The sequence below is a fragment of the Oncorhynchus keta genome, chromosome 26 (assembly GCF_023373465.1).
Source record: "Oncorhynchus keta strain PuntledgeMale-10-30-2019 chromosome 26, Oket_V2, whole genome shotgun sequence".
In the NCBI taxonomy this organism is placed as follows: Eukaryota; Metazoa; Chordata; class Actinopteri; order Salmoniformes; family Salmonidae; genus Oncorhynchus; species Oncorhynchus keta.
In genome coordinates this window covers 38,033,991-38,059,296 of record NC_068446.1, presented here as the reverse complement: position 1 = coordinate 38,059,296, position 25,306 = coordinate 38,033,991, and the positions used below count along the sequence as shown (strand labels likewise).

The following is a 25,306-nucleotide window of genomic DNA, read 5'->3' as shown; positions in this document are numbered from 1 at the left end:
CATATCTATATCTTGTTATGCACCTGTTGGGGAAAAACCACAAAACACCCCTTAACACTGAATATTCAGGATTAGAGTGGATGTTGGGATGATACTGTAGAATCCTCTCACACTTTAAGGGAAAGACAAGAAAATACACTTTCTTCTATATTACAATCACACTGATGGACAGAAGTGAACCACAGGAAGACTTCCTTGTTTTTATTTTCCTCCCCTTGTGTTGTTTTATTTGTTAAGCACTTTGAAATGCCTCCCCTGTAAGAAATGTGCTCTATAAATAAAGTATGCTTTGATTCAGCTTATGTTGCCGATGGCAGATTTTATCAGTGTTATGACTCCATCACCTACTGATTCCTAGAAGTTCGAGTATTGAGGTCAATCATTAGGAAGACAATCAAGCTTACACTGCAAATCTTCTCCAGCGCCTGTCTTTCATTTATTATTTTGTATTTTTGCATTTTAACCCCTTTATCTCCCCAATTTCATGATATCCTATTGCGATGTTGTCTCATCGCTGCAACTCCCGAACAGGCAAAGGTCGAGTCATGCGTCCTCCAAAAACATGACCAGCCAAACTGCGCTTCTTAACACCTGATCCAGAAGCCAGTTTGATCAATGTGTCAGAGGAAACATCGCCCAACTGACGACCGAGGTCAGCCTGCAGGTGCCCGGCCCGCCACAAGGAGTCGCTAGAGCGCGATGAGCCAAGTAAAACCACCCCGGCCAAACCATCCCCTAACCCGGTCGACGCTGGGCCAATTGTGTGCAGCCCTATGGGACAGAGTTTTCTCTATCTTCTTCTCCAGTGTTACCCTTTCTCCAAAGGCCATTTTGAACATGATACATTCCCCCCCATCCCCACCCACCGGCACGCACACACACACAGTAATACACCCATTTGTGGTAGGATAATCTATTAGACAGTGTACAGATGCAGGATCTTAATATAGAATAGAACATGGAACTGACAGAGATGGTCGCCTCGCTTCGCGTTCTTAGGAAGCAGTATTTTGTTTTTTTTAATGTATTATTTCTTACACTGTTACCCCATGAAATCTTAAGTCTTATTACATACAGCCGGGAAGAACTATTGAATATGAGAGTGTAACAGTATAACTTTAGTCCGTCCCCTCGCCGGGCTCGAACCAGGGACCCTCTGCACACATCAACAACAGTCACCCACGAAGCATCATTACCCATCACTCCACAAAAGCCACGGCCTTTGCAGAGCAAGGGAAACCACTACTTCAAGGTCTCAGAGCAAGTGACGTCACTGATTGAAACGCTATTAGAGCGCACCAACGCTAACTAGCTAGCCATTTCACATCCGTTACAATCCACTTTGTCTCTATACTGACACTTTGCTTGTTTGATTGCCAGTGGGTCTGTGGGTCTGGCGACGAATAGGTAGCGAGTGCCAACCGACTAGCGCATACAGGTTAGTTAGCACAGTGTCCAAGGAAGGGCCAGAAGTATACAGAATGGTGTCGTCTGTGTAGAGGTGGATCAGGGAATCGCCCGCAGCAAGGGCGACATCATTGATACTATATACAGAGAAAAGAGTCGGCCCGAGAATTTAACCCTGTGGTACCCCCATAGAGACTGCCAGACGTCCGGACAACATGCACTCCGATTTGACACACTGAACTCTGTCTGCAAAGTAGTTGGTGTCCCAGGCGAGGCAGTCATTAGAAAAATCAAGGCTATTGAGTCTGCTGATAAGAATACGGTGATTGACAGAGTCGAAAGCCTTGGCCAGGTCGATGAAGACGGCTGCACAGTACTGTCTTTTATCGATGGCAGTTATGATATCATTTCGTACCTTGAGCATGGCTGAGGTGCACCCGTGACCGGCTCGGAAACCAGATTGCACAGCGGAGAGGGTAGGGTGGGATTTGAAAAGGTCAGTGATCTGTTTATTAACTTGGCTTTCGAAGACTTTAGATAGGCAGGGCAGGATGGATATAGGTCTGTAACAGTTTGGGTCTAGGGAGTCACCCCCTTTGAAGAGGGGGATGACGGCAGCTTTCCAATATTTAGGGATCTCGGACGATACGAAAGAGAGGTTGAACAGGCTGGTAATAGGAGTTGCAACATTGCTGGCAGATAGTTTTAGAAAGAGAGTGTCCAGATTGTCTAGCCCAGCTGATTTGTACTGGTCCAGGTTTTGCAGCTCTTTCAGAACATCTGCTGTCTGGATTTTGGGGGCTGTTGGCCGGATTTATCAGTGGTGACCGTGTTACCTAGCCTCAGTGCAGTGGGCAGCTGGGAGGAGGTGCTCTTGTTCTCCATGGACTTTACAGTGTCCCAAAACTTTTTGGAGTTAGAGCTACAGGATGCAAATTTCTGCTTGAAATTGAAATGAAATTGAATTGAATACGATGTGTTAGAGCACGTTTTCAGAATTTATGTAAATCACAAAGTTCAAAAGAAAATGAGAATGTGTTCTCAGTCAATTTACCTGGTAAAATAAAAAAACATTTTATTAATCTGCTGTGCAGGAAAAGTCTCAGCAACAAAAAAGCGATCAAATTAAGATCCAACATCTCTATCACTTGTCGATCACTCATCACCTTGCAGCAGTGAAAACGCAGTAGGCTTAATTCAAGTGGGTTTCTGTGGAAACCTGTATTTCCTAAAGCAAAGCCTCAGACCTGCAGCATTGAAAATACAGTAGGCTTGATTCAAGTAACCCTGTACTTCCTCCACCTGACCTTACCACATCAATAAAGAATTTGCTGCAATTAATTTACACACAAAACCCCTCAAATCTCCATATTGTTTAGTGTTCCTTGCCAAAACAAAAGTTGAATGGCGATTCTCCACTTCTCCCAAAGTGTACACTTGCAAACTTCCTGTCATGAATTTGACAATGGTATGATGGTTACACCGATCCTATGATATTCAATGAATGACAGAGTGTGTGCAAGTGTACGCTTGGGGAGAAGTGTGGAGAATCAGAACTCAAATGGGATTAAAAGGTGGGAACATGAGTTGTGTTTTACACCAAAGAGAACCAACCTCAGTTTCTAAAATGTAAAGCAGATCGCCACTTCAGTATTAGCACCCCAACAATCACGCAGGATGGTTTATGTCTGAAGTATTCCATCTCCTGGGCCACCTAATACCTAAATCTAACCCTTACTCAACTATCTAAGAGAGAGAGAGAGAAAGAGAGAGAGAAAAAAGAGAGAGAGAGAGAGGTTGAGAAAGAAAGCTAAAGAGAATGTGATCAAATGGGAAGGAAAGGGAGTGAAAGAAACGAGTTAGAGAAAGAGAGAAAAAGAGAAAGAGAAAAAGAGAAGGGGGGTCCTTGAGAGTGACTCCCGCAGTAGCAGGTGTCCACAGTGACTTGATAGGAGCATATACAGTAGATCAGAGGTGGGGGGTCTGTAACTGTCAACTGGAGAACATTATACATCATAAGTGCTGAAAGGAAACCTGGGAAGCGGGGACAGTGTCAGCACTAGCAGTGTGTGTGTACTTGTGTTTGTGCACGTGTGTGTGTATGTATGTGTGTGAACGTGTGTGTGCTTACGTGCGTGTTTGTGTGTACGTGTATGCTTACATATGTGTATGTGTTCAAAGGGTGTGTAATGATTGTGTGATTGTGGGCAAAGCCAAACTTAGACAGAAGTCCATTGCAAAGATGACATCTGACACCAGTCCTGACCCTACCGTGACACTGACGATAGCATCATTGGTTAATTACACCACCAAATACCTCTACTGTATTCATCTAAATTGCTGCCATGCTTACTTCCAACTTAAAGGAAAATTCCACCCAAATACAATATTTTGGTTTTTGTTTCATTCGTCCATTGTTGATAAAGTCCCACAAATGTTTTGCATGTCAGCAATCAAGTTTTCAAAATATATAACTTTCAAATTACAGAACTACAGCTGTTATGAGATTAATGGTATGATGCATTAATCTCAGCACCACTACAATGTCAACTTACGTCGCAAGTCATTATGTCACAGGAGAGCTGTTTGAACGTTAAAAAAAAACTGAAGCATTTTTTCACAGAAATGCCTTCTTGAACATGTGAACTTTCATGTGCCTTAATATCAAACTTGTATGCCATCTGAAAATGCAAATACAATTGTTAAATTACGAGCCTAGTTGGTTTAGCCACAGAAAAAGTGAACAACCTTCCCGCTAGCCATGATTGGCTGAGATATTGAGTGGGCTGGACATGCCGAGAGATGAGTTTGGATTGGTCTACCATATAGCACGTCTGTCTATTGGAGCTGGTCAGTATGTTTAGGTAATCCTGTTCGAAAACTGCTTTTAAGTAAAACTGCATTAACCTAATGTCAAGTTATAGTGCACTGTTAGCAAGCTAACGTTATGTGTATGCTCTTCACTTTCTGGAAGACCGAGTTTTGACATCAGTGTAATTTGAGTATGATAGCTGAGGAGATGGAGAAAAGAGAAGTTTGGAATACATCGTCAAACTAAGGCAACAATGCATGGCATCAGACAGGAGATGTGTCCAACCATGATTTATACTGGTAAGATTTTCAGATATTACACATTTCCAATTTTGACAGAAAGTGGTTTCATTTCAAGTGTACTGTTAGCTAGCTAACGTTATGTGTATGATCTTATTATTCGTATCTCAGACACATTTGCTTGACTAGTTATAGCCATAGAACCTGGTGGTTAACTACCTGCAGATTCATGCAGGGTAGTAACGTCATGAGTTGTGATTATGGTCCATTGTTTAGCTAGCTATACAAAGTATTTTCCTTTCAAGTTTAATGTGTACTATTAGCTAGTGTCGTGATGTTGCCCTCTTTGGGTACAGCAAGCCCCATCCCCCTCTCCCTGCCTCCCCCTTGCCTCCTTCAACTAGGCTGCTGTGGTCAGAGAGAGGTCATAAATTCCTGAGGAGAGGATCTCCTCATGGCCACACAGTATAGAGATAGAGTGAAGTTTCATAGAGAACAAAGGAATTTCTTCCACCTCACAGAACTTGAGGTCCGAAAAACGTTTACGTTCCGGAGAAGGTATAAAAGATTGGTGAAGAATCCAGCTACGAACTGGTCCGTTTGGTACAACTTGGGGAAGCTTATGGGAGACAGTGTTGCCACATTACCATAACAGTGTTTATATAATAGCCTCAGATATGAGATTTACATCTAATTGTTGAATGAGTGAGTATGATACTGTTTGTAAAATTGTGTCATGTGATTTTGGACTGTTTAATGAAGGAAACTCCAATTCCCTTTTGAGTTGAACTAAATCAGAAGACCGCCCATGAGCCCAGTTAGGGTCAGGCATCCTGCGACAGCCCCTTTTCTGCAATTTCCGAATAAAACCCAACTTTGAGAAATTCTCAGTAGACCATGTTTCTCTCAATCACGGGAGGACAAAGGTTGCAGACCATTGATGAATCTTTTAACCATACCACGTGGTTAAACTCTGAAACTATCGATACCGAGAGAATAAGAACAAGTCTTTGATATTAATTACTAGTCTGCAGCTAGGAATTCGGTATCATTGAACGCGAAGAACGACAACCGCCGAAACATCCATTCTACAACAACATGAATGAATGTCGCTCTGAACAAAGCACTCTAACCACGACAGAGAGAGAGAGAGAGAGAGAGAGAGAGAGAGAGAGAGAGAGAGAGAGAGAGAGAGAGAGAGAGAGAGAGAGAGAGAGAGAGAGAGAGAGAGAGAGAGAGAGAGAGAGAGAGAGAGAGAGAGAGAGGACGAAAACTCTCACAACCCCCACTTCCCTTTGTGTCCACCAAGCCGCGATACCGGTTTATCCCACTGGGGAAATGCCGTTATCATTTCCTTGTAACTATATCTACTGTTTGTTTATGCCTTTCTGTGAATTACTTAGTTAGTAATAAATAAATGAATTAAGACAATTGATGTATGGATGACTCATAGTGAAGATTGGGTTCGTGCAGATAACCAACAATTTACGACATTTGGAATGAGACTAACGTGAGGTAAAATAAATAATTCATTAATCAGAAGACTATTGATCAGATATGCAAATATCTGAAAGGTTATATTTGGGAATTATAACTTTGTAATCTGAATATTTTCCTTGGTGCCCCGACTTCCTAGTTAATTATGGTTACATGATTAATCAGTTTGATCGCGTAATACTTCAATTTAATGATAGTAAAGACACGACACCAGCTAGCTAACATTAGCTGGCTGGCTCACAAACTAATGTTACGTCATGCGTTGGGATTCATTGCTCACCTAGCTAGCTATCTAGCTACATTTCTTAGCAAAAGTCATAGTGTGCCAGAGCGCAGAATAACTGATGCATTTTTGAACGCTCAACACCCGTTGAATCTGTCCGGTGTCAGTAAACATCAGCAACAAAGCTTAATTCAATTATTGCCAGCAGCACAGTTACAGTCACTAACACTCTGGATAACATGAAAAAAGCCTAACCAGCTCTACCAGGGCGAATAAAATGGTCAGAGTGGGTGTTCATCTTATTATGTGTCTGGAAGTAGCTAGGCAATGTTAGCCAGTTAGCGTGGGTGCTTGATTGTAGTTGTGAGGTCAGAGGTTTCGGAACAACCCTACTTATTGGCCAGAGCATCCAGTGTGCGCTCTGAATGCGAAACCACAGATAGAGCGACAGGGCGAGTAATGTTCAGTGAGCTGTTCTCTCTCTTAGATGTCTGGAAGTAAGATAGCAAGAACGGTTGGATCAACCATTAAAGAGATGGGTGGGGATAAGGCTTAAGAGGGTGAAAACAATGCTGAATGTGTGTAGACAGAGAAGAGCTCTTCACTAGATACCAAAACATTCAAACACCATTTTCTCAAAAGTGAGTTTACAAGTTGATCAACTTTCAAAGCAGAATTACTTTCCCATTGTTTCCTCAAATGCAGTGTATGATATACCATTTTGTAGCTCTGAGTCTCTACTTTTATCCAATGTAAAAACAGAAATTGAAATGTTGCTACATAAGACCGAATCCAGGTGGTGAGTCTGGATCTGTGTCTGGATATGTGAAAATGGCGAGTTTCTATGTTTTGTAGTCAAAGAGATAATAAGTGTATCTGATGCATTTGATGATGACATCATCCAACCGTGATTGGGAGTCCCATAGGGCGGCGCACAATTGGCCCAGCGTCGTCCGGGTTTGGCCGGTGTAGGCCGTCATTGTAAATAAGAATTTGTTCTTAACTGACTTGCCTAGTTAAATGAAGGTTAAATTAAATAAATACAAAAATGTTATCCCGAGACACTGATGACATCATCTGGTGTGTATCATATATATATTTTTTTAAATATATGAGCAGGCAAAGGTTAAGTAACCGATATGGAATATGCACTGAATCCAGGCCCATAGACTAGCACATAAACTGTACAGAAACAAAAACAAAAAACAGAAGTATGTGCCAACTGCCAATGCGATTCCATACAAAATCACAATCCTTCATGCAAGGAGCCAGATAGTCTGGCCCACCAGTCAGAGTTAGATATATGAACTTTCATGCCCCCTGCTTAGCAGAATAGAGATGGCAGACAGACAGACAGACAGACAGACAGACAGACAGACAGACAGACAGACAGACAGACAGACAGACAGACAGACAGACAGACAGACAGACAGACAGACAGACAGACAGACAGACAGACATAGAAGAGTTCACATACAGACCCATATGGCTACTGACTACAGACAAAAATCATAACTTGCTACAACGTTTCGTCGGCTAACACACAGAGCGAATCGATAAGCGCGTCGCGAAACTAAGCCTTTCTTGACCCAACAGTCCCAATCTCACAACCACACCCCCCAGGAGAAAGACGAAGAAGGGGGGAAGCAGAAGGGTGGAGGAGAAAGAAGGGGGGTTATATTTAGCTGACAATATTGCTGCCTGTTTATGGGAGCTTAAGAGCTTCTTAGAACTGAGATCTCATATGGCCCAGAATGCCTGGACCTCATAAATCGCGGCCACTGATAAAGTTTCATCACGCAACAGACCCCAAGCTGTTTGTTAGCGTTAGCGAGACCATCAAGCCTCATGTGATTAGTTAGCATTAGCCAGACCCCATCACAGAAAATAGACATTTTCATTGGCAATACAATAGTGGCAAAAAATAATACAATATCAAGAATGCATTGCTGTTTAGTCTTCAATTGGACACTAAGGTCATCTAGCTATAACAATTGCAGATAATATGTGATGAAAGATGAACAGGAAATCAACAGTTCTACACAGTATCTACATCTGAAGTAAACTCCCATCTACACACACCTCTACTCCACTTAGCTTGGTGAAACGGCTGTTGATATACATCTGATGAGACACACAGATAGAAAGAGACGGAGAAACACCCTGAGACGTCAGCCATTACTTCACTGTAAACTAAATATTACTACACTTTGCCTGGAGGAAGCCTCGGGAGAGGAAAGTAGAAATTGAGTGATTACAGTCGAGGCGGCAGCGGACATTTTCCCTGAAGTAGAAATAATTCCCGCCGGGAGCTCAACTAAATAATGAGCCTTGCTTCCTGGAGGGACTGATGAGACCATGATTAGACAGTGGTCCAAACAAAACACTCTATTCATCTTTTTCACATGATTACCGACTAGGCCAACCTTGGCCAACATTCCCGAACGGCCACCGCACCTTTCCAGTCGATTCACTATTAGAGTATTGGAACAAATTGCTTGTAGGAGGTTTCATGGAAGGTCGAGCCAATGTATCAAATGCATTGTATCTTCATGACATGAGATGACAAGAGTGATAAGGAAACCAGAACACTGTGAGACAGAGTCAAATGTTAAGAAAAATGACTACTGATATTCCACGAAAACAAGGAGCTGCCACAAAACAATCTAATTTCATTGCTGGATAAAGAAAATGGAGCATATTTTCTACTCACAGCTCTACATTACGGATGCTTCTGGTTAATGTAGTTTTTTACAACTCCTGCCATAGAAAATGTCTAAATGTCTATATCAATGGATATTGTTTGCTGTAGGAGATGACAGGGGAGCATTTGAACTCCCCACAAAAAGTCCAGGGTAATTTATAATCCCTTTGTGAGGGAAAAAAAGCGAAAGAAAAAGGGGGTCGGAATTTGGCAAGAGTTCATCATTCACTACTTCTCCTCTCCTGGAACCTGGAAACCTGGCTATTCTGGAGAAACAATTGGCCATTGTCGACCATGGAGACAGAGGGACCTGTCTGTGACAGAAGAGAGGGAGAGCGAAGGCCCCTCTTAGGAAAACACAAAGTGCCATTCAGCCGCCGGAGTCCCTTCTGCCACTTGTGGAGCGACGAGGGTGGCAACAAAGGCCTCTGATTCACCCAATTGGGTGTAAAATCTTCAGCAATTCCCGTTGAAGTGAGCTGAGTAAGTGGGAAATGCCAGAAAGAGAGGGAGCTAGAGAGAGAAAGGAGAGGATAAAAAAGAGAGATATTCTTGGTCTCCTGGACAATCCCAATAAGCATGAGGTGAGTCGGGAGAATGAGGAAAAGGAGGCCAGTACAGTGAGTTAGGAGAATGAGGAAGAGGAGGCCAGTACAGTGAGTTAGGAGAATGAGGAAAATGAGGCCAGTACAGTGTGTTAGGAGAATGAGGAAGAGGAGGCCAGTATAGTGAGTTGGGAGAATGAGGAAGAGGAGGCTAGTACAGTGAGTTAGGAGAATGAGGAAAATGAGGCCAGTACAGTGAGTTAGGAGAATGAGGAAGAGGAGGCCAGTACAGTGTGTTAGGAGAATGAGGAAGAGGAGGCCAGTACAGTGAGTTAGGAGAATGAGGAAGAGGAGGCCAGTACAGTGAGTTAGGAGAATGAGGAAGAGGAGGCTAGTACAGTGAGTTAGGAGAATGAGGAAAATGAGGCCAGTACAGTGAGTTAGGAGAATGAGGAAGGAGGCCAGTACAGTGAGTTAGGAGAATGAGGAAAATGAGGCCAGTACAGTGAGTTAGGAGAATGAGGAAGAGGAGGCCAGTACAGTGAATTATGAGAATGAGGAAGAGGAGGCCAGTACAGTGAGTTAGGAAAATGAGGGAGAGGAGACCAGTACAGTGTGTTAGGAGAATGAGGAAGAGGAGGCCAGTACAGTGAGTTAGGAGAATGAGGAAAAGGAGGCCAGTACAGTGAGTTAGGAGAATGAGGAAGAGGAGGCCAGTACAGTGAGTTAGGAGAATGTGGAAGAGGAGGCCAGTACAGTGTGTTAGGAGAATGAGGAAGAGGAGGCCAGTACAGTGAGTTAGGAGAATGAGGAAGAGGAGGCCAGTACAGTGAGTTAGGAGAATGAGGAAGAGGAGGCCAGTACAGTGAGTTAGGAGAATGAGGAAGAGGAGACATGTACAGTGAGTTAGGAGAATGAGGAAGAGGAGGCTAGTACAGTGAGTTAGGAGAATGAGGAAGAGGAGGCCAGTACAGTGTGTTAGGAGAATAAGGAAAAGGAGGCCAGTACAGTGAGTTAGGAGAATGAGGAAGAGGAGGCCAGTACAGTGAGTTAGGAGAATGAGGAAAAGGAGGCCAGTACAGTGAGTTAGGAGAATGAGGAAGAGGAGGCCAGTACAGTGAGTTAGGAGAATGAGGAAGAGGCGCCCAGTACAGTACCAACATGGTCCCACAGGCTGAACTCTACAGACCATCCCAACACAGGAGGTTGGCACCTTCATTGGGGAGAACGGGCTTGTGGTAATGGCTGGAGCGGAATCATTGGAATGGTATGAAATAGATGAAACACATGGTTTCCATGTGTTTGATGCCATTCCACTGGATGCCATAAGGTGAATGCACCAATTTGTAAGTCGCTCTGGATAAGAGCGTCTGCTAAATGACTTAAATGTAATGTAAATGTAATTCCATTTGCTCTGTTCCAGCCATTATTATGAGCCTTCCTCCTCTCAGCAGCCTCCACTGAATCCCAAACACAATAGGTTCTCTTTCTATTACAGTGTCCAATAGAGAGTCCATCCAAAAATGGCATCCTATTCCCTATATAGTGCACTACTTTTCCCCAACTATAGTGCGCTATAAAGGCAATAGGGTGCCATTGGGATGCAAAGGTCTATACGTTTTTCATTGGTCAGTCTGGGCCCTCGTTAAATGGTCATTGATCGGCCTAAACAGAGGTTACTGTGATTCAGACATGTTGGAACGCAGACACACACAGGCCCTGCTTTTTCCACAGAGATTACCCTATTCCTCGCCCTTTCCCCAAATAGAAACCTTCACTAGCAACCTGTCAGTTGCACCGAAAAATGGGCCAGTTTTGTCAGCCAGTGCACAAATGACAAGAAAAGCAGTTGTATTTCCTGTCACACCACCCTATAAGTGTATTTGTGTGGGGAGGAAATGAGGAAATGAACTTTAGCACTTTAGCACGTCCATTATGGGGCCACTCTTAGGGCGGTTGCAAGGTGGCTAACAAATAACACCACTAATTCACTGCATCATGGCATCGCATCAGATGCAAATGGGGCTACTTTCATGATATAATGAAGGAACTTGTGAAGGAATTGGATATTGTGTATGGTGGCTACGTCAATTGTGCGTATATTGTGTGTTTGGTGATTCGTCAATAAAACACTTCAAAACCAAAGGAGCTGCATTCATCATTCTACAGGTCAATAGAAAGTTAGTGTATCGTCAACAGTGTGTTGCAATGAGACCTCTATGTATTTACCTTATTGGTAAAGGAGTCCCAACCTATCGCAAGGACCAATTCATCTGGCCCCTAGTGAATGGAGGGCCTGGTCGACAGTGTGTTGAAAGCTGACCGCTTGCGGCATGGGTGGCAGGGCAAAGTTAATGAAAACTTACTGAATCAATACTTGGTAGCAAAGTCCACATCTTATGTAGAGTACTGTACATCTATTGTAATGAACCTGGGGCCGTATCAATCATCTCAGAGTAAGAGTGCTGAGCTAGGATCAGGTCCCCCCCCATCCATGTGATCTTATTCATTGTGATCCAAATACAAAACTGATCTTAAAGGTCCTGTGCAGTCAAAAACATGATTTCCTGTGTTTTATTTATATATTTCCACATGAGGTTGGAATATTACTGTGACATTTAGAAAATGATGATAATGCCCTTTCAGTGTAAGAGCTGTTTGAAGACCAGCTGTAATTTCAGCCTGTTTTGGTGGGTTGGATTTCCATCCTGCTTGGTGACATCACCAGGCGATAAATTAGTTTACAGATCAATAAGATAGTTCCAAACCTCTGTGCCAATAACAGCTAGTTTTCAGTTTTCCCCTCCCCGCTCAGACCATTCCCAGACAGTCCGAGCTAAATTCTTGCTTGAGGACTTGCTCTTGCTAAGAAGCCATTTAAAAACAAAAACAATCACAGTAAGGTACTTAATTGTTACCCAAAAATGATTTGATATTGAGAGAAAAATGCTTGCATTGGACCTTTAAATCAGAACTCCAATTCAGAGATAATTGACACATAGGACCCCTGGCATTGATAAGTTACCAATCCCCCACGGCTGCCATCTTTCTTGAACAGATCCAGCTCAGGCCCTCAGGAAGACAAGGTCCAATCCCACCTCGGAACCTCGCTCCGCCCACCAGAGACTCTTTACTCTGTTGCTCTGCATTTCTCTCAAAACTGGCCTCCTGCATGTTTGCTTTAGCATTTGTATTATATTGTCGAAACACATTTCTATAAGTATTATTCCAGGTTAAAATGTGCGCGATGCCACGAAACAGTAAATCACAACAGATGGACACCTTGATCTGGTACGATCATGCTGATGCCTAGTCCTCTAAAAGGAAAATCTCAGTGAAAATGTAATGGAACCCTCGAAAATGTTAAAAGACTGAATCGTTTTTTTTTTTCTCTCCACTCACACATGCACTCTTATGCAGGGTCTCGATGTGCAGGTCCGTCCCCCAGGAGCGGTCTTGTTGACCAACACCTTGCCTTGCGCTTTTATTTCCCTGGCATTGGAACACACCCAAGTTAACACAGACACAGCATACAGTATATTTGCTTTATGGTTTTAGAGTATAACCATTCAAGACCCAAGTCAACACGCAACGGCGCTAAAGGGCCGTCTGTCTGTCATTCTCTATTGCTGTAGTCAGCAGCCTTAGTAGACGGCAGAATATTATACAACACTGTATTGTGGCAAATAACATTTGATTTGATTTGAATATTGACTCCTAATGTCAATGTAACCTCCAATGCCTGTGCTTAGACATCCTTCCATTAAACACAAATTGCCAAAAACTTGAGAAGATAGAAATAAACGCTTTAGGGAATTTGCTACGATCACAAAACACAGCAGAAAGAGAAGTGCTATGTTTTAATCTTTGGTCAGTTTGCTCATTTCAGGCTAAAATATGAATACTGTAGCTAAATAGCCAATTTAAAAATAAATCGCGTGTGAGAGTCATACAGATATTGGATAAGTCAATGATACTACTGTGCTGGGAGTGTACCCAGTCATTACGCAACTGGTCTAACACGAGCAGAGTACCCATTCTGTAGACAACTAGTCTAACACTCACCCAGTACCCAGTCATTACGCAACTGGTCTAACACGAGCAGAGTACCCATTCTATAGACAACTAGTCTAACACTCACCCAGTACCCAGTCATTACGCAACTGGTCTAACACGAGCAGAGTACCCATTCTATAGACAACTAGTCTAACACTCACCCAGTACCCAGTCATTACGCAACTGGTCTAACACTAGCCGAGTACCCATTCTATAGACAACTAGTCTAACACTCACCCAGTACCCAGTCATTGCGCAACTGGACTAACACGAGTCGAGTACCCATTCTATAGACAACTAGTCTAACACTCACCCAGTACCCAGTCATTACGCAACTGGTCTAACACTAGCCGAGTATCCATTCTATAGACAACTAGTCTAACACTCACCCAGTACCCAGTCTATAGACAACTAGTCTAACACTCACCCAGTACCCAGTCATTACGCAACTGGTCTAACACTAGCCGAGTACCCATTCTATAGACAACTAGTCTAACACTCACCCAGTACCCAGTCATTACGCAACTGGTCTAACACGAGCAGAGTACCCATTCTATAGACAACTAGTCTAACACTCACCCAGTACCCAGTCATTACGCAACTGGTCTAACACGAGCAGAGTACCCATTCTATAGACAACTAGTCTAACACTCACCCAGTACCCAGTCATTACGCAACTGGTCTAACACGAGCAGAGTACCCATTCTATAGACAACTAGTCTAACACTCACCCAGTACCCAGTCATTACGCAACTGGTCTAACACGAGCAGAGTACCCATTCTATAGACAACTAGTCTAACACTCACCCAGTACCCAGTCATTACGCAACTGGTCTAACACTAGCCGAGTACCCATTCTATAGACAACTAGTCTAACACTCACCCAGTACCCAGTCATTACGCAACTGGACTAACACGAGCAGAGTACCCATTCTATAGACAACTAGTCTAACACTCACCCAGTACCCAGTCATTACGCAACTGGTCTAACACTAGCCGAGTACCCATTCTATAGACAACTAGTCTAACACTCACCCAGTACCCAGTCATTGCGCAACTGGTACCCATTCTATAGACAACTAGTCTAACACGACCCGAGTACCCATTCTATAGACAACTAGTCTAACACTCACCCAGTACCCAGTCATTACGCAACTGGTCTAACACTAGCCGAGTATCCATTCTATAGACAACTAGTCTAACACTCACCCAGTACCCAGTCTATAGACAACTAGTCTAACACTCACCCAGTACCCAGTCATTACGCAACTGGTCTAACACTAGCCGAGTACCCATTCTATAGACAACTAGTCTAACACTCACCCAGTACCCAGTCATTACGCAACTGGTCTAACACTAGTCGAGTACCCATTCTATAGACAACTAGTCTAACACTCACCCAGTACCCAGTCATTACGCAACTGGTCTAACACTAGTCGAGTACCCATTCTATAGACAACTAGTCTAACACTGACCCAGTACCCAGTCTATAGACAACTAGTTTAACACTCACCCAGTACCCAGTCATTACGCAACTGGTCTAACACTAGCCGAGTACCCATTCTATAGACAACTAGTCTAACACTCACTCAGTACCCAGTCTATAGACAACTAGTCTAACACTCACCCAGTACCCAGTCATTAGGCGTCTAATCTAACACTCACCCAGTACCCAGTCATTAGGAATCTAATTTAACACTCACCCAGTACCCAGTCTATAGACAACTAGTCTAACACTCACCCAGTACCCAGTCATTAGGAATCTAGTCTAACACTCACCCAGTCTATAGATAACTAGTCTAACACTCACCCAGTACCCAGTCATTAGACCACTAGTCTAACACTCACCCAGTACCCAGTCATTAGGAATCTAGTCTAACACTCACCCAGTACCCAGTCTATAGACAACTAGTCTAACACTCACCCATTACCCAGTCATTAGGAATCTAATTTAACACTCACCCAGTACCCAGTCTATAGACAACTAGTCTAACACTCACTCAGTACCCAGTCATTAGACCACTAGTCTAACACTCACCCAGTACCCAGTCATTAGACCACTAGTCTAACACTCACCCAGTACCCAGTCATTAGACCACTAGTCTAACACTCACCCAGTACCCAGTCATTAGGAATCTAGTCTAACACTCACCCAGTACCCAGTCTATAGACAACTAGTCTAACACTCACCCATTACCCAGTCATTAGACCACTAGTCTAACACTCACCCAGTACCCAGTCATTAGGAATCTAATTTAACACTCACCCAGTACCCAGTCTATAGACAACTAGTCTAACACTCACTCAGTACCCAGTCATTAGACCACTAGTCTAACACTCACCCAGTACCCAGTCATTAGACCACTAGTCTAACACTTACCCAGTACCCAGTCATTAGACCACTAATCTAACACTCACCCAATACCCAGTCATTAGACCACTAGTCTAACACTCACCCAGTACCCAGTCTATAGACAACTAGTCTAACACTCACCCAGTACCCAGTCATTAGACCACTAGTCTAACACTCACCCAGTACCCAGTCATTAGGAATCCAATTTAACACTCACCCAGTACCCAGTCATTAGACCACTAGTCTAACACTCACCCAGTACCCAGTCATTAGACCACTAGTCTAACACTCACCCAGTACCCAGTCATTAGACCACTAGTCTAACACTCACCCAGTACCCAGTCATTAGACCACTAGTCTAACACTCACCCAGTACCCAGTCATTAGACCACTAGTCTAACACTCAACCAGTACCCAGTCATTAGACCAATAGTCTGACACTCACCCAGTACCCAGTCATTAGACCACTAGTCTAACACTCACCCAGTACCCAGTCATTAGACCACTAGTCTAACACTCACCCAGTACCCAGTCATTAGACCACTAGTCTAACACTCACCCCGTACCCAGTCATTAGACCACTAGCCTAACACTCACCCAGTACCCAGTCATTAGACTACTAGTCTAACACTCACCCAGTACCCAGTCATTAGACTACTAGTCTAACACTCAGTTGTCCTTTATGTCCTGTAGAGGCTTCTTCCTCTCTTATCAGCTCGCACCTCTGACCCGTGACCCCTAGTGCTCTGCCCAGGGTCAACACAATGTCACTCGGAGGTGCAATTAAGCTCGTTACACAAGTTTAAGCCTGTTGGGCGACCTTAACTTACCTTAACTTAACAGTGGGAGTAAACAATCCTATTACTCTAATAATATAGACGAAGCCAAGAGCCCTTTTCCATTCTTAAATAACCCTGTCAGGCTTTGCTGCTGGTTGCTGGCTGTCAGACACTGTGTAGCCAACAACAGTACAAAAGCCTTATTAGAGGGATTGAACTAGTGATTCCAGGAACCTTTTTTGGAGCATCTGTTAAATGACCGAAATGTAAATGTACATTTAAAGAGACACACGTTTTATATTAATATTAAATCCAAGTTTGTTAACAAAAACCCTTTAAAAGGAGAGTCTAAAATGTAATCTATTGAAAAGTGTGGATGGTTATACAATTAGAATAGAACTTGGGTCTATACTGTATGTTATATGGTCCAATGGTAAATGTGTTATTAGATCATTCAATTTGGGCTAGCGACTGATATAGAGATGAGAGCGTGAGTACAGACAGGGACTAGGAGGCTGACTGCAACAGCTGCCTCCACACATATTTCAGAGCGACTGCATTAGCCCTGAGGCTAAAGCCTAGACAAAGTGAGCTTTAATAAATTATTAGACCTTCCCTAAAGTTAAAACAATCACCAAGTGTTCATAGTGAAGCTAAGTCAAAGATGCTATGTGGTGCATTTTGCATTTGTTTTCGTCAGACACACACACACACACACACACAAATGTATCATTCAGGACACATTGAGTAGAGCTGACATGAATGCCACAGAGGGCCCACATCTCTTTCAGTCAAGAGAGGGTCACAGATAACTGAAGTTGAAATATGTCCATTCACACTGCTGTTGGGTTCCAGCTGCTGACAGGTGTACCCAATAGGGCCGGGACAATACCAGTATGGCGATACTCGTTCATATCGTGGCAAGGAAACAAAACACAAAACGGATTTAACTTCTTTAGGGAAACAGCCCTAATGTTGGAAGCAAACATCATTATGTTGTCACCCAGTCAAAATTGTTTTCCAAGCTAAAGCACACAATATTTTACATACAGCAGGTATTTAAAGGACCAAGAGTTTGGTCTGTTTGAGGTTTTCATTTTTGCCATGGAAAGAATATTGCGATACTGGTATCATCCCAGCCCTAACACCCAATATATTCACAGACGAATATACTGTTTCCATAGCCTGAAAAACACTTCCATTACATTACATGATCATGACAACACAAGCTGAAGGTCAATGGCTATGGCAATATAGCAGTGATGCTTATGCATTTTCCCCACACCATGTAGATGTATATTTACACAGCGCCTTCGGGAAAGAATTCACACCCCTTTACTTATTCCTCATGTTGTTGTGTTACAGCCTGAATTCAACATGGATTAAATGTTGTGTGTCACTGATCTACACACAATACCCCATAATGTCAAAGTGGAATTTTGCTTGTAGAAAATATTTGAAATTAATTTAAAAAATGTAATGTTGAAATGTCTTGGCTCAATAAGTATTAAATCCCTTTGTTATGGCAAACCAAAATAGAGTAAGTTTAGGAGTAAAAAGGTGCTTAACAACTCCCATAATAAGTTGCATGGACTCATTCCATGTTCAATAATAGTGGTTAACATGAATTTTGACTACCCCATCTCTGTACCCCACACTTAAAATGTAAGGTCCCCCAATCAAGTACTACATTTCAAGCACAGATTCAACCACAAAAGACCAGGGAGGTTTTTCAATGCCTCACAAAGAAAGGCACCTATTGGTAGATTTTTTAAAAATGTTAAAGATACAGGTGTGCTACCTAACTCAGTTGCCAGAGAGGAAGAAAACTGCTGATGGATTTGACCATGAGGCCAATGGGGATTTTAAAATGGTTACAAAGTTTGTTTAATGGCTGTGATAGGATGGAATGTATGGAAGGATGGAAAAAACAACATTGTAGTTATTTCACAATACATGACAGAGTGAAAAGAAGGAAGCCTGTACAGAATAAAAATATTCCAAAACATGCATCCTGTTTGCAACAAGACACTAAAGTAATTCTAAAAAAAAATTACTTTTTGTCCTGAATACAAAGCATTAAGTTTGGGGCAAATCCAATACAACACATCACTGAGTACCACTATTCATATTTTCAAGCATGGGGATGGCTGCATCATGTTATGGGTATGCTTGTCATCGGCAAAGACTAGGGAGTTTCTTAGGATAAAGAGAAACGGAATACAACTATAAGCACAGGCAAAATCCTAGAGGAAAACATGGTTATGTCTGCTTTCCAACAGACACAGGGAGACAAGTTCACCTTTTAGGATAATAACTTTAAACTAAAGGCCAAATCACTGGAGTTGCTCACCAAGTGGCATTGAATGTTCCTGAGTGATCTAGTTACAGTTTTGACTGAATATATTGGCTTGAAAATCTATGGCAAGAACTTGAAAATGTCTGTCTAGCAGTGATCAACACTCAACTTGACAGAGCTTGAAGAATTTTTAAAAGAATAATGGTCAAATATTTAACAATCCAGGTCTTAGTCCAAACACGACTCCAACACCATCATTAAGTTTTCTGACGACACAACAGTGGTAGGCCTGATCACCGTCATCGATGAGACGGCCTATAGGGAGGAGGTCAGAGAACTGGCAGTGTGGTGCCAGGACAACAACCTCTCCCTCAATGTGAGCAAGACAAAGGAGCTGATCGTGGTCTACAGGAAAAGGCGGGCCGAACAGGCCCCCATTAACATCGACAGGGCTGTAGTGGAGCGGGTCTAGAGCTTCAAGTTCCTTGGTGTCCACATCACCATAGTCCAAATACACCAAGACAGTTGTGAAGAGGGCACAACAAAACCTTTTCCCCCTCAGGACTGAAAAGATTTGGCATGGGTCCCCAGATCCTCAAAAAGTTCTACAGCTGCATCATCGAGAGCATCCTGACGGGTTGCATCACCACCTGGTATGGCAACTGCTCGGCATCTGACCTAAGGTGATGCAGAGGATAGTGCATAGGACCCAGTAGATCACTGGGGCCAAGCTTACTGCCATCCAGGACCTATATAATAGGTGGTGTCAGAGGAAAGCCCATAAAATTGTCAGAGACTCCAGTCACCCAAGTCATAGTCTGTTTTCCCTGCTACCGCATGGCAAGCGGTACCGGAGCGCCAAGTCTAGGACCAAAAGGCTCCTGAACAGCTTCTACCCCCAAGTCATAAGACTGATGAACAACTAAAATTTGATTTGATTCGATTCGATTTGATTTGATTTGATTTAGAGAAGACCCACAACTACAAATGTGCTTCTACAATGTATTGACTCAGGGGTGTAAATAGTTATTTTAATACATTTGCTAAAATGTCAAAAAACAAGTTTTCACTTTGTCATTATGCAGTATAATGTGTAGATGGGTGAAGAAAAAAAATGTTTCATCCATTTTGAATTTAGGCTGTAACACAACAAAATGTGGAACGAGTCTAGGGGTATGAACACTTTCTGAAGGGACTGTACCTTGGGCCAAATCCTATCAATGCCAAATCCATGTTACAAGCTTACAAACAGGTGGCTTTTAGATAGCTCTAGAGGCATAATCCTAGATTAAGACTGACAACAGGTCTTCACTGGACTGGGAATACATCTCCATTGTAGTTCCAGACTGTCTCTTATCTCAAAGCTCACAGCACGCGTTGTTTGTCACCGGGAAAAAAACACAGCAACATTTGTCTGTTTGTTTGCATCAAACAGCTATATTATTCACCACAAAACTGCTTTCTAAAAGGAGATCAACAAAAAAAAATCTTCATTAAATTATTGAATGGCATGAAAGCATAATGTCCGCAGACGGTCTCCGATTCGAGACATTGTACATTTGTTCTAGTTTTTAGACAGTAAATAATGAACTTAGTTTGAGAATGAATAGTTTACACACAAGAAGCAACGCAGGCCTTTCAGGGAACACGATACACAATGGAGAGACATTGGGGAGACTGATGCATGTTTAACGTACCTCGCTACACAACCCATCTGACAGTCCAAGATAAATAAATATATAATATGGGTAGAAATCAGGGCTTATATTCATAAAGTGTCTCAGAGGTAGAGTGCTGATCCAGGATCAGGTCGCTTCTCTTTTTTTGTTATGAATTAAAATACAAAAATGATCTGAGATCAGCACTCCTACTCTGATGGAATACAGGCCCATACAGTAGCAATAGAAAACGGCACTGCTTTCTACCACTTTTTTACTTTCTTTCCTCTTAATCACTAGTCCCAGACTAAAACGTAGATGGAAAGGGCAGGAGTAGCTGATGGTGTATGTAAGCAAAGTTAGATAATGCTTGGATGACCTGAGGTCAGGTGAGGAGGAGAGGCAGATCAGGAAGGCTGAGGAGGCACTGAGAGAAGTACCTTTAGACCCTGAAACTCTAGTTCTCTCCCCTCCCAGAACAGTTGTTGTTGGGTTGCGCGTCAGCAGTGTCCCCTTGGCATGGCCAGCTGTCAGAATGCAAGCTAATCCTCCAAGGTATCCCCCTGCCAGGCCAGGACATTGTATAGCCTCCATCCCCCACTGCTGCCCTGGCCTGCACCACAGTCTCTCTGTCTGTGTGCCTGTCTGTGTGGGGCACGTTAAAGGTTTATTATGGGGGATCAGGCAAAGGCCTGCACAGACACACATTTAGGTTTGTTAGCATATACATACAGTACAGACAGACCTGACAGAACAGACAGACAAACAGAACAGACCCAACAGAGACCAGACACGACATATCGAAAGACAGACAGACGACAGACCAGAGACAGACAGACCAGACAGACAGACACACAGACAGACACAGACAGACAGACGCCCTAAAATACAACACACACACACACAGACTTAAAGCCTGCCTGGCGTTGAGAGGTGTAAGAGTGAGATGGCAGGCCAAGTCATCCTGGCTCCTACACAAGGTAGCCATTGTCCCCTGTAGCCGCAGATATGCTATACATTATACAGAGCACAGGTTGAACTCATACAACCATAGGCGCTGGCTAACCATAGCCTTTTTATTCACATGGGGCCAGGACCTCAAATCACCATCGACCTCAGGAAATACTCTAGGGCTTTTGTTTATTGAGTAAAACCCATAGAGATCCTATTAAATTATTAGAGGGGCCACGTCATTTAAGGACATATAATATATCCTGAACCCTCAAAGTTCCATAATGGGGCGACAATGGCAGCCATCTTTGTCAGGGAGAAATCCAAAACCAGTCTATCCCTTTCATACACAGACCAAAATCCCACTTATTTACCAGGCCTGCATTTTTATACCAGCTTTTTCCTATATCTGAAAGGGGTAGGGGGTCAAAAAAGTGGGAAATAAAAGCCACATAGAGACCTAGTCATGATTCCTGCATTTTCACAGACCCTGTAACCAAAATGCAGGTATCGGGCTGTGTGAATATGGTTCTCTCTTTTTTTTAAAGTAAATGTATGAAAACTTCCATTGTTTAACACCTCACTAATTTGAACTGCAAACCACCCACATGGTTCAACAACATACCCCACCCAGCACTGACACATAACTCAGGGGAGGCAAACCCTCTGGAGAGCAAGCAGGATCTTCTTCGAGTCCTATTTTAAAGAGTTACAAAACCTAAAATGTTTGTGTTCTTACCTTGACAGCAGTCTATGGACAAGATGACAAGATGCTTCCCCACTGCCATCAATCATTAATATGAGTATTTCTTGTGCAGAGCCTTGTTCTAGTGGAAACACTCTCCGACACCTGCTGCATACAACTTTCCACCGGAGAACAGGGATCCATCTCTACTTCCAACCTTCCCACTGTTTCTCATCCTATTTGCCTGTCTCCCCATCTAATTTCATTACAGATTTTTACCTTGTCAGCTCGGGATTCGATCAGGTAATCACTGGGATACCTGCTGCCCAAATATTACTTGACCAGTGACTTGACCAGTGAGAACTAATTAACTCAAACTACTGGGGGATTCTCATGAAACCAGTTTTAAACCTGTCTGTAACAGATTGAGTTACAAAACCATGATGCATTTGCAAAAATCAACTATTATTCTGAGGACTAAATATATTTCCGACAGAATTTTGTAAACTTTCACCCCAAATTCTCATTACTGAAATGTGTCCGGATTATATTCTCTATTTGAATAAAACACAAATTATGTCGCTGTAGTTTGTCCATCTGTCTCCCACGGTATACAACTGTCTCCCACTGTCTACCTCAGTCTCCCACTGTCTACCTCAGTCTACCTCAGTCTCCCACTGTCTACCACAGTCTCCCACTGTCTACCTCAGTCTCCCACTGTCTGCCTCAGTCTCCCACTGTCTACCTCAGTCTCCCATTGTATTCACTGTCTACCTCAGTCTCCCACGGTTTACCTCAGTCTCCCACTGTATTCACTGTCTACCTCAGTCTCCCACTGTCTACCTCAGTCTCCCACTGTCTAACCTCAGTCTCCCACTGTCTAACCTCAGTCTCCCACTGTCTACCTCAGTCTCCCACTGTATTCACTGTCTTCCTCAGTCTCCCACTGTCTACCTCAGTCTCCCACTGTCTACCTCAGTCTCCCACTGCCTACCTCAGTCTCCCACTGTCTACCTCAGTCTCCCACTGCCTACCTCAGTCTCCCACTGTCTACCTCAGTCTCCCACTGTATTCACTGTCTACCTCAGTCTCCCACTGTCTACCTCAGTCTCCCCCACTGTCTACCTCAGTCTCCCACTGTCTCCCACTGCACTACCTCAGTCTCCGACTGTATTCACTGTCTACCTCAGTCTCCCACTGTATTCACTGTCTACCTCAGTCTCCCACTGTCTACCTCAGTCTCCCACTGTATTCACTGTCTACCTCAGTCTCCCACTGTCTACCTCAGTCTCCCATTGTATTCACTGTCTACCTCAGTCTCCCACGGTTTACCTCAGTCTCCCACTGTATTCACTGTCTACCTCAGTCTCCCACTGTCTACCTCAGTCTCCCACTGTCTACCTCAGGCTCCCACTGTACGCCGCTACTGGTACGTATTCACATGGCATCCAAGGGTACATTCGGAGTGAACAAAGTGGAACTATCATATTATGGGACACGGTGGCATACAGTAGGAGACCGTGGTAGACTATGGGAGACTGGGAATATAGTGGGAGACAGAGCGAGACAGTGGGAAACAGTGGGAGACAGTGGGAAACAGTGGGAGACAGAACGAGACAGTGGGAGACAGTGAATATAGTGGAATATAGTGGGAGACAGAGCGAGACAGTGGGAGACAGTGGGAGACAGAACGAGACAGTGGGAGACAGAACGAGACAGTGGGAGACAGTGAATATAGTGGGAGACAGAGCGAGACAGTGGGAGACAGTGGGAGACAGTGGGAGACAGTGGGAAACAGTGGGAGACAGTGGGAAACAGTGGGAGACAGTGGGAAACAGTGGGAGACAGTGGGAGACAGAACGAGACAGTGGGAGACAGAACGAGACAGTGGGAGACAGTGAATATAGTGGGAGACAGAGCGAGACAGTGGGAAACAGTGGGAGACAGTGGGAAACAGTGGGAGACAGTGGGAGACAGTGGGAAACAGTGGGAGACAGTGGGAAACAGTGGGAGACAGTGGGAAACAGTGGGAAACAGTGGGAGACAGTGGGAGACAGAACGAGACAGTGGGAGACAGTGGGAGACAGTGAATATAGTGGGAGACAGAGCGAGACAGTGAATATAGTGGGAGACAGAGAGAGACAGTGGGAGACAGAACGAGACAGTGGGAAACAGTGGGAGACAGTGAATATAGTGGGAGACAGAGCAAGACAGTGAATATAGTGGGAGACAGAGCGAGACAGTGGGAGACAGAACGAGACAGTGGGAGACAGAGCGAGACAGTGAATATAGTGGGAGACAGAGCGAGACAGTGAGAGACAGTGGGAGACAGAATGAGACGGTGGGAAACAGTGGGAGACAGAACGAGACAGTGGGGGACAGTGAATATAGTGGAATATAGTGGGAGACAGAGCGAGACAGTGAATATAGTGGGAGACAGAGCGAGACAGTGAATATAGTGAGAGACAGAGCGAGACAGTGAATATAGTGAGAGACAGAGCAAGACAGTGGGAGACAGAACGAGACAGTGGGAGACAGAGCGAGACAGTGAATATAGTGGGAGACAGAGCGAGACAGTGAGAGACAGTGGGAGACAGAATGAGACAGTGGGAAACAGTGGGAGACAGTGAATATAGTGGGAGACAGAGCGAGACAGTGAATATAGTGGGAGACAGAGCGAGACAGTGAATATAGTGGGAGACAGAGCAAGACAGTGGGAGACAGAACGAGACAGTGGGAGACAGAGCGAGACAGTGAATATAGTGGGAGACAGAGCGAGACAGTAAGAGACAGTGGGAGACAGAACGAGACAGTGGGAAACAGTGGGAAACAGTGGGAGACAGAACGAGACAGTGGGAAACAGTGGGAGACAGAACGAGACAGTGGGAAACAGTGGGAGACAGAACGAGACAGTAGGAAACAGTGGGAGACAGAACGAGACAGTGGGAAACAGTGGGAGACAGAACGAGACAGTAGGAAACAGTGGGAGACAGAACGAGACAGTGGGAGACAGAACGAGACAGTGGGAGACAGAACGAGACAGTGGGAGACAGAACGAGACAGTGGGAAACAGAACGAGACAGTGGGAAACAGTGGGA

General features: G+C 43.8%; 1 protein-coding gene across 1 annotated transcript in view; it reads right to left on the bottom strand.

Moving 5' to 3' along the window:
• Positions 1-25,306, bottom strand: part of LOC118359350 (transcription factor SOX-6) — a 216,043-nt gene that overhangs the window by 143,661 nt on the left and 47,076 nt on the right. The window lies entirely within an intron of this gene.